Here is a 9,974-nt window from a genome sequence, read left to right on the forward strand (position 1 = left end):
TTCATGCCGAATTAACCGAACAAAGACCGCAGTGAGGCGTAAAATAGTAACACAAGAGGAATAAAATACACAAGAACGGAGCCCAAATGTCCTTTATATATTCTTTCTATATACACTTGTGTTCCCCATGTACTATTTGTATTGATTTGTTGTTTAACTTAAAACATGGGCGAGGAAGGGAAGAATTAACTTGAAATGGACCGCCCTTGCCCGGAAATTCGTCACTCATTCGTCATGCGACGATTGTGTTTTCAGCCACTGGTAGCTTGTGGGTGCACTACAGTCAATTATGATTGCATGTCGACTTATATTAACTATATAATGATTAATATACGTATGATATCTAGCAAATTAATTAGCTAGTTAACGTTATCCTGCCTAACTAATTCTGATGAAGGAAATATTTTTTATTTCTACAATTTCCAAACGCTAACCAAACAAAAACATTACTTTTGCAAGACGTATTTGTGCATTAGTAGCACAATTTCTAACTTATTTACTTTCGTTTTTACTTATTGTATGTCGACTCCATATTGACATTGAGGTTTTAAGTTTTGGCAGACTTTTCTTAGCGGATGTACAATCATCGCGAATTGAATTATGGGGTATTTCAGGGTATTTCAGAGTACACTTTTTTTAATATAAAGTGAAAAAAGTTAGCTTTTGAATTAGACCATTTGCATTTGTGAATATTACATTTATCTAGTATTATTAGCAGATTAATTAAATATACTAGATCTTTGTTATGGTGAGTGAATGAGGACCCAAAAGCGAACTAACTTAAACAGAGCTTCTTTAATAACCAAACATAGGTAGGCTCAGATAGACCGGCAGATTCCGACAGGACAGGACAAGGTTACAGCAAACATGACGATAGTCTGGCTCAGGCATGAAACACAACAAACAAGAATCCGACAAGGACAGGAACAGAAACAGAGAGAGATATAGGGACCTAATCAGAGGGAAAAAGGGAACAGGTGGGAAACGGGGTGAATGGGTAGTTAGAGGAGACAAGGAACAGCTGGGGGAAAGCGGGGGAGAAAAGGTAACCTAACAATGACCAGCAGAGGGAGACAGGGTGAAGGGAAAGGACAGAGACAAGACTCAACATGACAGTACATGACAGTACCCCCCCACTCACCGAGCGCCTCCTGGCGCACTCGAGGAGGAAACCTGGCGGCAACGAAGGAAGGACGGGCTTGATGCAGGAGACATGGAAGACCGGGTGGACGCGACGAAGGTATCGCGGAAGAAGAAGTCGAACTGCGACAGGATTAATGACCCGAGAAATACGGAACGGACCAATGAACCGCGGGGTCAACTTGCGAGAAGCCGTCTTAAGGGGAAGGTTCTGAGTGGAGAGCCAAACTCTCTGACCGCGACAATATCTAGGACTCTTAGTTCTACGCTTATTAGCAGCCCTCACAGTCTGCGTCCTATAACGGCAAAGTGCAGACCTGACCCTCTTCCAGGTGCGCTCGCAACGTTGGACAAAAGCCTGAGCGGAGGGGACGCTGGACTCGGCGAACTGAGATGAGAACAGCGGAGGCTGGTACCCGAGGCTACTCTGAAAAGGAGATAGCCCGGTCGCAGACGAAGGAAGCGAGTTGTGGGCGTATTCTGCCCAGGGGAGCTGTTCTGACCAAGACGCAGGGTTACGAAAAGAAAGACTGCGTAAGATGCGACCAATAGTCTGATTGGCCCGTTCTGCTTGACCGTTAGACTGGGGGTGAAAGCCGGAAGAGAGACTGACGGAAGCCCCAATCAAACGGCAAAACTCCCTCCAAAATTGAGACGTGAATTGCGGACCTCTGTCCGAAACGACGTCTGACGGAAGGCCATGAATTCTGAAAACATTCTCGATGATGATTTGTGCCGTCTCTTTAGCAGAAGGAAGCTTAGCAAGGGGAATGAAATGAGCCGCCTTAGAGAACCTATCGACAACCGTAAGAATAACAGTCTTCCCCGCTGACGAAGGCAGTCCGGTGACAAAATCTAAGGCGATGTGAGACCACGGTCGAGAGGGAATAGGAAGCGGCCTGAGACGGCCGGCAGGAGGAGAGTTACCGGACTTAGTCTGCGCGCAGACAGAACAAGCAGCCACGAAACGACGCGTGTCATGCTCCCGGGTGGGCCACCAAAAACGCTGGCGAATGGAAGCAAGCGTACCCCGAACGCCAGGGTGGCCGGCTAACTTGGCAGAGTGAGCCCACTGAAGAACGGCCAGACGAGTAGGAACGGGAACGAAAAGAAGGTTCCTAGGACAAGCGCGCGGCGACGGAGTGTGAGTGAGCGCTTGTTTTACCTGCCTCTCAATTCCCCAAACAGTCAACCCGACAACACGCCCCTCAGGGAGAATCCCCTCGGGGTCAGTGGAGGCTACTGAAGAACTGAAGAGACGAGACAAAGCATCAGGCTTGGTGTTCTTAGAGCCCGGACGATAAGAAATCACAAACTCGAAACGAGCGAAAAACAGCGCCCAACGCGCCTGACGCGCATTAAGTCGTTTGGCAGAGCGGATGTACTCAAGGTTCCTATGGTCAGTCCAAACGACAAAAGGAACGGTCGCCCCCTCCAACCACTGTCGCCATTCGCCTAGGGCTAACCGGATGGCGAGCAGTTCGCGGTTACCCACATCATAGTTACGTTCCGACGGCGACAGGCGATGAGAAAAAAACGCGCATGGGTGGACCTTGTCGTCAGAGAGGGAGCGCTGAGAAAGGATGGCTCCCACGCCCACCTCTGACGCGTCAACCTCGACAACGAACTGTCTAGAGACGTCAGGTGTAACAAGGATAGGAGCGGATGTAAAACGATTCTTGAGGAGATCAAAAGCTCCCTGGGCGGAAACGGACCACTTAAAGCACGTCTTGACAGAAGTAAGGGCTGTGAGAGGAGCTGCCACCTGACCGAAATTACGGATGAAACGACGATAGAAGTTCGCGAAGCCGAGAAAGCGCTGCAGCTCGACGCGTGACTTAGGGACGGGCCAATCAATGACAGCTTGGACTTTAGCGGGATCCATCTTAATGCCTTCAGCGGAAATAACAGAACCGAGAAATGTGACGGAGGAGGCATGAAAAGTGCACTTCTCAGCCTTCACAAAAAGACAATTCTCTAAAAGGCGCTGGAGGACACGTCGAACGTGCTGAACATGAATCTGGAGTGACGGTGAAAAAATCAGGATATCGTCAAGGTAAACGAAAACAAAGATGTTCAGCATGTCTCTCAGGACATCATTGACTAATGCCTGAAAGACAGCTGGAGCGTTAGCGAGGCCGAAAGGAAGAACCCGGTATTCAAAGTGCCCTAACGGAGTGTTAAACGCCGTCTTCCACTCGTCCCCCTCCCTGATGCGCACGAGATGGTAAGCGTTACGAAGGTCCAACTTAGTGAAAAACCTGGCTCCCTGCAGGATCTCGAAGGCTGAAGACATAAGAGGAAGCGGATAACGATTCTTCACTGTTATGTCATTCAGCCCTCGATAATCTATGCAGGGGCGCAGAGACCCGTCCTTCTTCTTGACAAAAAAAAACCCCGCTCCGGCGGGAGAGGAGGAGGGGACTATGGTACCGGCGTCAAGAGCTACAGACAAATAATCTTCGAGAGCCTTACGTTCGGGAGCCGACAGAGAGTATAGTCTACCCCGGGGGGGGGTGGTTCCCGGAAGGAGATCAATACTACAATCATACGACCGGTGTGGAGGAAGAGAGGTGGCCCTGGACCGACTGAACACCGTGCGCAGATCGTGATATTCCTCCGGCACCCCTGTCAAATCACCAGGCTCCTCCTGTGAAGAAGAGACAGAGGAAACAGGAGGGATAGCAGACATTAAACATTTCACATGACAAGAGACGTTCCAGGAGAGGATAGAATTACTAGACCAATTAATGGAAGGATTATGACAAACTAGCCAGGGATGGCCCAAAACAACAGGTGTAAAAGGTGAACGAAAAATTAAAAAAGAAATGGTTTCACTATGATTACCAGAAACAGTGAGGGTTAAAGGTAGCGTCTCACGCTGAATCCTGGGGAGAGGACTACCATCCAGGGCGAACAAGGCCGTGGGCTCCTTTAACTGTCTGAGAGGAATGTCATGTTCCCGAGCCCAGGTCTCGTCCATAAAACAGCCCTCCGCCCCAGAGTCTATTAAGGCACTGCAGGAAGCTGACGAACCGGTCCAGCGTAGATGGACCGACAAGGTAGTGCAGGATCTTGAAGGAGAGACAGGAGTAGTAGCGCTCACCAGTAGCCCTCCGCTTACTGACGAGCTCTGGCCTTTTACTGGACATGAAGTGACAAAATGACCAGCGGAACCGCAATAGAGACAGAGGCGGTTGGTGATTCTCCGTTCCCTCTCCTTAGTCGAGATGCGGATACCTCCCAGCTGCATGGGCTCAGCACCCGAGCCGGCAGAGGAAGATGGTAGTGATGCGGAGAGGGAGGCGACGGAGAGCGCGAGCTCCTTTCCACGAGCTCGGTGACGAAGATCAACCCGTCGCTCAATGCGAATAGCGAGTTCAATCAAGGAATCCACGCTGGAAGGAACCTCCCGGGAGAGAATCTCATCCTTTACCTCTGCGCGGAAACCCTCCAGAAGACGAGCGAGCAAGGCCGGCTCGTTCCAGCCACTGGAGACAGCAAGAGTGCGAAACTCAATAGAGTAGTCTGTTATGGATCGATTGCCTTGACATAGGGAAGACAGGGCCCTGGAAGCCTCCTCCCCAAAAACAGATCGATCAAAAACCCGTATCATCTCCTCCTTAAAGTCCTGATACTGGTTAGTACACTCAGCCCTTGCCTCCCAGATTGCCGTGCCCCACTCACGAGCCCGTCCAATAAGGAGAGATATGACGTAGGCGACACGAGCAGTGCTCCTGGAGTAAGTGTTGGGCTGGAGAGAAAACACAATATCACACTGGGTGAGGAACGAGCGGCATTCAGTGGGCTCCCCAGAGTAACACGGCGGGTTATTGATTCTGGGCTCCGGAGATTCGAAAGCCCTGGAAGTGGCCGGTGGATCGAGGCGGAGATGGTGAACCTGTTCTGTGAGGTTGGAGACTTGGGTGGCCAGGGTCTCAACGGCATGTCGAGCAGCAGACACTTCCTGCTCGTGTCTGCCTAGCATCGCTCCCTGGATCCCGACGGCTGAGTGGAGAGGATCCGAAGTCGCTGGGTCCATTCTTGGTCGGATTCTTCTGTTATGGTGAGGGAATGAGGACCCAAAAGCGAACTAACTTAAACAGAGCTTCTTTAATAACCAAACATAGGTAGGCTCAGATAGACCGGCAGATTCCGACAGGACAGGACAAGGTTACAGCAAACATGACGATAGTCTGGCTCAGGCATGAAACACAACAAACAAGAATCCGACAAGGACAGGAACAGAAACAGAGAGAGATATAGGGACCTAATCAGAGGGAAAAAGGGAACAGGTGGGAAACGGGGTGAATGGGTAGTTAGAGGAGACAAGGAACAGCTGGGGGAAAGCGGGGGAGAAAAGGTAACCTAACAATGACCAGCAGAGGGAGACAGGGTGAAGGGAAAGGACAGAGACAAGACTCAACATGACAGTACATGACAATCTTTATCTATGTCAGAATTTCTGAAATAAATCATATCAAAACCATTAAATAGTACAACCGTCCTATTTTTTTTTTGTAACAAAATTCTGTATGACAATCCAAGAAATTCTACTATAAATACAGGCAAAAAACAAATGCAAAATGAAGTCTTCTTCACCATTCCAAAGAAATCACATTTATAGTCAATATTCAGCTTGAATCTTTCCAAAACATGTTTCACCGGATAAATTCTATGTAACATTTTAAATGAAACCTCCTTTACCTTGTTACTGATACAATATTTGCTAGCAATTTTCCATGCATTCCCCCATTGTATATCACCATAGATATTTGACCAAAATAACCTTGCGGAGGGAATTGTAGTATCACAAACAATATTCCTAATCTGTTTATTACTACATTTAATAGTTGATGTTAATATTGCCAATTCATTTATTTTCATGTAAATCTAGAGATACAACCCCCCCTTGGAATCGCATCAAAAACAATTGCATATTCTTTTGGGGTTATTGGAATTTTAAACTTATCAAGAAATTCCCCATATGAGAGTAGATATCCATCCTCATTCAGTAACTGACCAACCAAAATAATTGTATTCTCAAACCAGTTGCGAAAAAAAAGAGACTTATTTTTAAATCATATAAAGTATCTGTGAGGGGAACAATTGTATTTATACGCTAACATCCAACCTAAAATTGTCTGCTTATGGAATTTTGAAAATTTTACTGGGATTTTATCAACATTAAATAAAATGACCTCGAAGCAAAAACTTTAAACCAACAGTGTCACGACTTCCGCCGAAGTTGGCTCCCCTGCCTGTTCGGGCGGTGATCGGCGGTCGTCGTCACCGTCCTACTAGCTGCTACCGATCCCTTTTTCGTTTGTCTGTTGGTTTTGTCTTATTAGTTTCAACTGTGTGTATTTTGGTTTAATTAGCTTCCCTATATGTAGTAGTTTGACCCGCCCTTGTTTTGTGCGGGATTGTTTTTTGTTACTCTGTTGGTTTTGGTTTCATGTTTGTATTCTCCGGACTGTTTGGTCCTGTGTTTGGGCTGGTCTGTTTTATGCGCCCTGTATGTTCAGGATCATTACCCAGAGTTCACCCGCCGATTCCGAGCTGTGTTTGACCATCCACCAGAGGGTCGTGCGGCGGGTGAACGGCTGTTCCACCTGCGTCAAGAGACGAGGAGTACGCAGGACTTTGCCCTGGAGTTCAGGACCTTGGTCGCAGGAGCAGGGTGGAACGACAGGGCCCTGATAGATCATTTCCGATGCAGTCTCAGGGAGGACGTCCGCAGGGAGCTAGCATGTCGGGACATCACCCTCACACTGGATGAACTCATTGACATGGCTATCCGTCTCGACAACCTGCTGGCTGCCTGCGGGCGTTCGGATCAGGTCCTGTCGTTTCCACTTCCCAGCCCTCCTACCCCTATCCCTATGGAGTTAGGAGGGGCGGCTTCGAGGGGGACCGGAGGAGGAGTGTCCTCCTGCACCAGTTGTGGTCTGCGAGGGCACACGGCCGACCGGTGCTGGAGGAACTCGTCTGGGAGTCGGGAGGGCAGGCGGAGCACTACTCGATCACCTCAGGTGAGTAAGCACCAGACTCACCCAGAGCTTCCTGTCGGTCATGTGTATGTGTTAACTTATTTCCATGGGTTTCTTCCCTCTCTACAGCATAAGGTGCTAGTCGATTCAGGCGCAGCTGGGAATTTCATGGATCGTGGGCTCGCGTTAAGGCTAGGGATTCCCCTGGTGTCGTTAGACCTACCTTTCCCCGTGCACTCCTTAGATAGCCGACCATTAGGGTCAGGAGTAGTTAGGGAGGCTACGGTGCCGCTGGACATGGTAACGCAGGGGGGTCATAAGGAGCAGATTAGTCTGTTCCTTATAGATTCACCTGCGTTTCTAGTGGTGTTGGGAATTCCCTGGCTAGCTCAACACAACCCTGTGATTTCCTGGCGACAGGGGGCTCTTAAGGGGTGGTCAGAGGAGTGTTCAGGCAGGTGTATAGGAGTTGCCGTTGGTGCGACTACGGTGGAGAGTCCAGACCAGGTTTCCACAGTGCGCATTCCCTCTGAATATGCCGATTTGGCTATCGCCTTCAGTAAAAAGAGGGCGACCCAATTACCACCCCATCGTTGAGAGGACTGCGCGATAAACCTTCTGGAGAACGCTGCACTTCCTAGGAGTCACGTGTATCCATTGTCCCATGAGGAGACAGTAGCGATGGAAACATATGTTGCTGAATCGCTGGGACAGGGGTACATTCGGGCCTCCGCATCACCCGTCTCCTCGAGCTTCTTTTTTGTGAAGAAGAAGGATGGAGGTCTGCGTCCGTGCATTGATTATAGAGGTCTAAATTCCATCACAGTGGGGTTTAGTTACCCACTACCTCTCATCGCTACGGCGGTGGAATCATTTCACGGGGCGAGCTTCTTCACAAAACTGGATCTGAGGAGTGCGTATAATCTGGTACGTATCCGGGGAGGAGATGAGTGGAAAACTGCATTTAGTACTACATCTGGTCATTATGAGTACTGCGTCATGCCATGTGGGATGAAGAATGCTCCAGCCGTCTTCCAATCCTTCGTAGATGAGATTCTCCGAGACCTGCTCGGGCAGGGAGTGGTAGTGTACATCGATGACATCTTGATCTATTCTGCCAGACGCGCGGCGCATGTGTCTCTGGTGCTTTCAGCTTTCAGTCGTTTGAAGGAGCTGTTCACCAATGCGCCCGTGTTGGTGCATCCGGACCCCTCTTTAGCGTTCATAGTGGAGGTGGACACGTCCGAGGCGGGGGTCGGGGCCGTACTGTCCCAGCGCTCGGGCGTGCCACCCAAGCTCCGCCCTTGTGCCTTCTTTTCGAGAAAGCTCGGTCCGGCGGAGCGAAACTATGACGTGGGGGACCGGGAGTTGTTAGCTGTAGTCAAGGCTCTAAAGGTGTGGAGACATTGGCTTGAGGGGGCGAAACACCCTTTTCTCGTCTGGACTGACCATCGTAATCTCGAGTATATCCGGGCAGCGAGGAGACTAAATCCACGTCAAGCTAGATGGGCCATGTTTTTCACCAGGTTTCGGTTTACCATCTCATACCGGCCAGGCTCCCAAAACACCAAAGCCGACGCGCTGTCCCGCCTCTATGATACCGAGGAGCGGTCCGTTGAGCCAACTCCCATCATTCCACCTTCATGTCTCGTGGCACTGGTAGTATGGAAGGTGGACGCGGAGATAGAGAGGGCCTCACGGTTAGAGCCGGCCCCCCCTAACTGTCCAGTGGGGGCTCAGTACGTGTCGAGGGGGGTCCGGGATAAGCTGATCCGGTGGGCTCATACTCTCCCCTCCTCGGGTCATCCTGGCATCGAGAGGACAGTGCGGAGTCTTAGAGGGAGATACTGGTGGCCCACACTGGCTAAGGACATGAGATTTTATGTCTCCTCCTGCTCAGTGTGCGCCCAGAGCAAGGCTCCTCTGCACTTGCCTAGAGGGAAGTTACAACCCCTCCCCGTTCCACAACGGCCGTGGAGACACACTTATCGGTGGACTTTCTTACCAACCTTCCCCCGTCCCAGGGAAGTACTACAATCCTGGACGTTGTGGATCGGTTTTCTAAGTACTGTCGTCTCATCCCGTTGCCCGGTCTCCCTGCGGCCCTGCAGACTGCGGAGGCCTTGTTTACCCATGTCTTCCGGCACTATGGGGTGCCTGAGGACATTGTTTCTGATCGGGGTCCCCAATTCACGTCCAGAGTGTGGAGGGCGTTTATGGAGAGACTGGGGGTCTCGGTCAGCTTAACCTCAGGTTTTCACCCCGAGAGTAATGGGCAGGTGGAGCGCGTAAACCAGGATGTGGGCAGGTTTCTGCGGTCCTATTGCCGGGACCGGCCTGGTGAGTGGGCAAGGTATGTTCCTTGGGCTGAGCTCGCTCAGAACTCCCTACGCCACTCCTCAACTAACTTGTCCCCTTTTGAGTGTGTGTTAGGTTACCAACCGGTCCTGGCCCCATGGCATCAGAGCCAAACCGAGGATCCTGCGGTTGAGGAATGGGTACAGCGCTCCAAGGACACCTGGAAAGCCGTCCAGGACTCGCTAAGGTTAGCGGGAGACCGGCAGAAGAGGAGCGCTGACCAGCACCGCAGTGAGGCCCCCGTGTTTGCACCGGGGGACAGGGTCTGGATCTCGACCCGAAACCTGCCCCTCCGCCTGCCCTGTCGGAAGCTGGGGCCGCAGTGTGTGGGGCCGTTCAAAATCATGAGGAGAATAAACGAGGTGTGTTACAGGTTACAACTTCCTAGGTATTACCGTATTAACCCCTCATTTCATGTGTCTCTCCTCAGGCTGGTGGTGGCTGGTCCCCTGCAAGAAGGTGAGGTGCCTGAGGTCCCTCCAC

The sequence above is a fragment of the Oncorhynchus mykiss genome, chromosome 8 (genome assembly GCF_057628025.1).
Source record: "Oncorhynchus mykiss isolate SJ-2025 chromosome 8, ASM5762802v1, whole genome shotgun sequence".
In the NCBI taxonomy this organism is placed as follows: domain Eukaryota; kingdom Metazoa; phylum Chordata; class Actinopteri; order Salmoniformes; family Salmonidae; genus Oncorhynchus; species Oncorhynchus mykiss.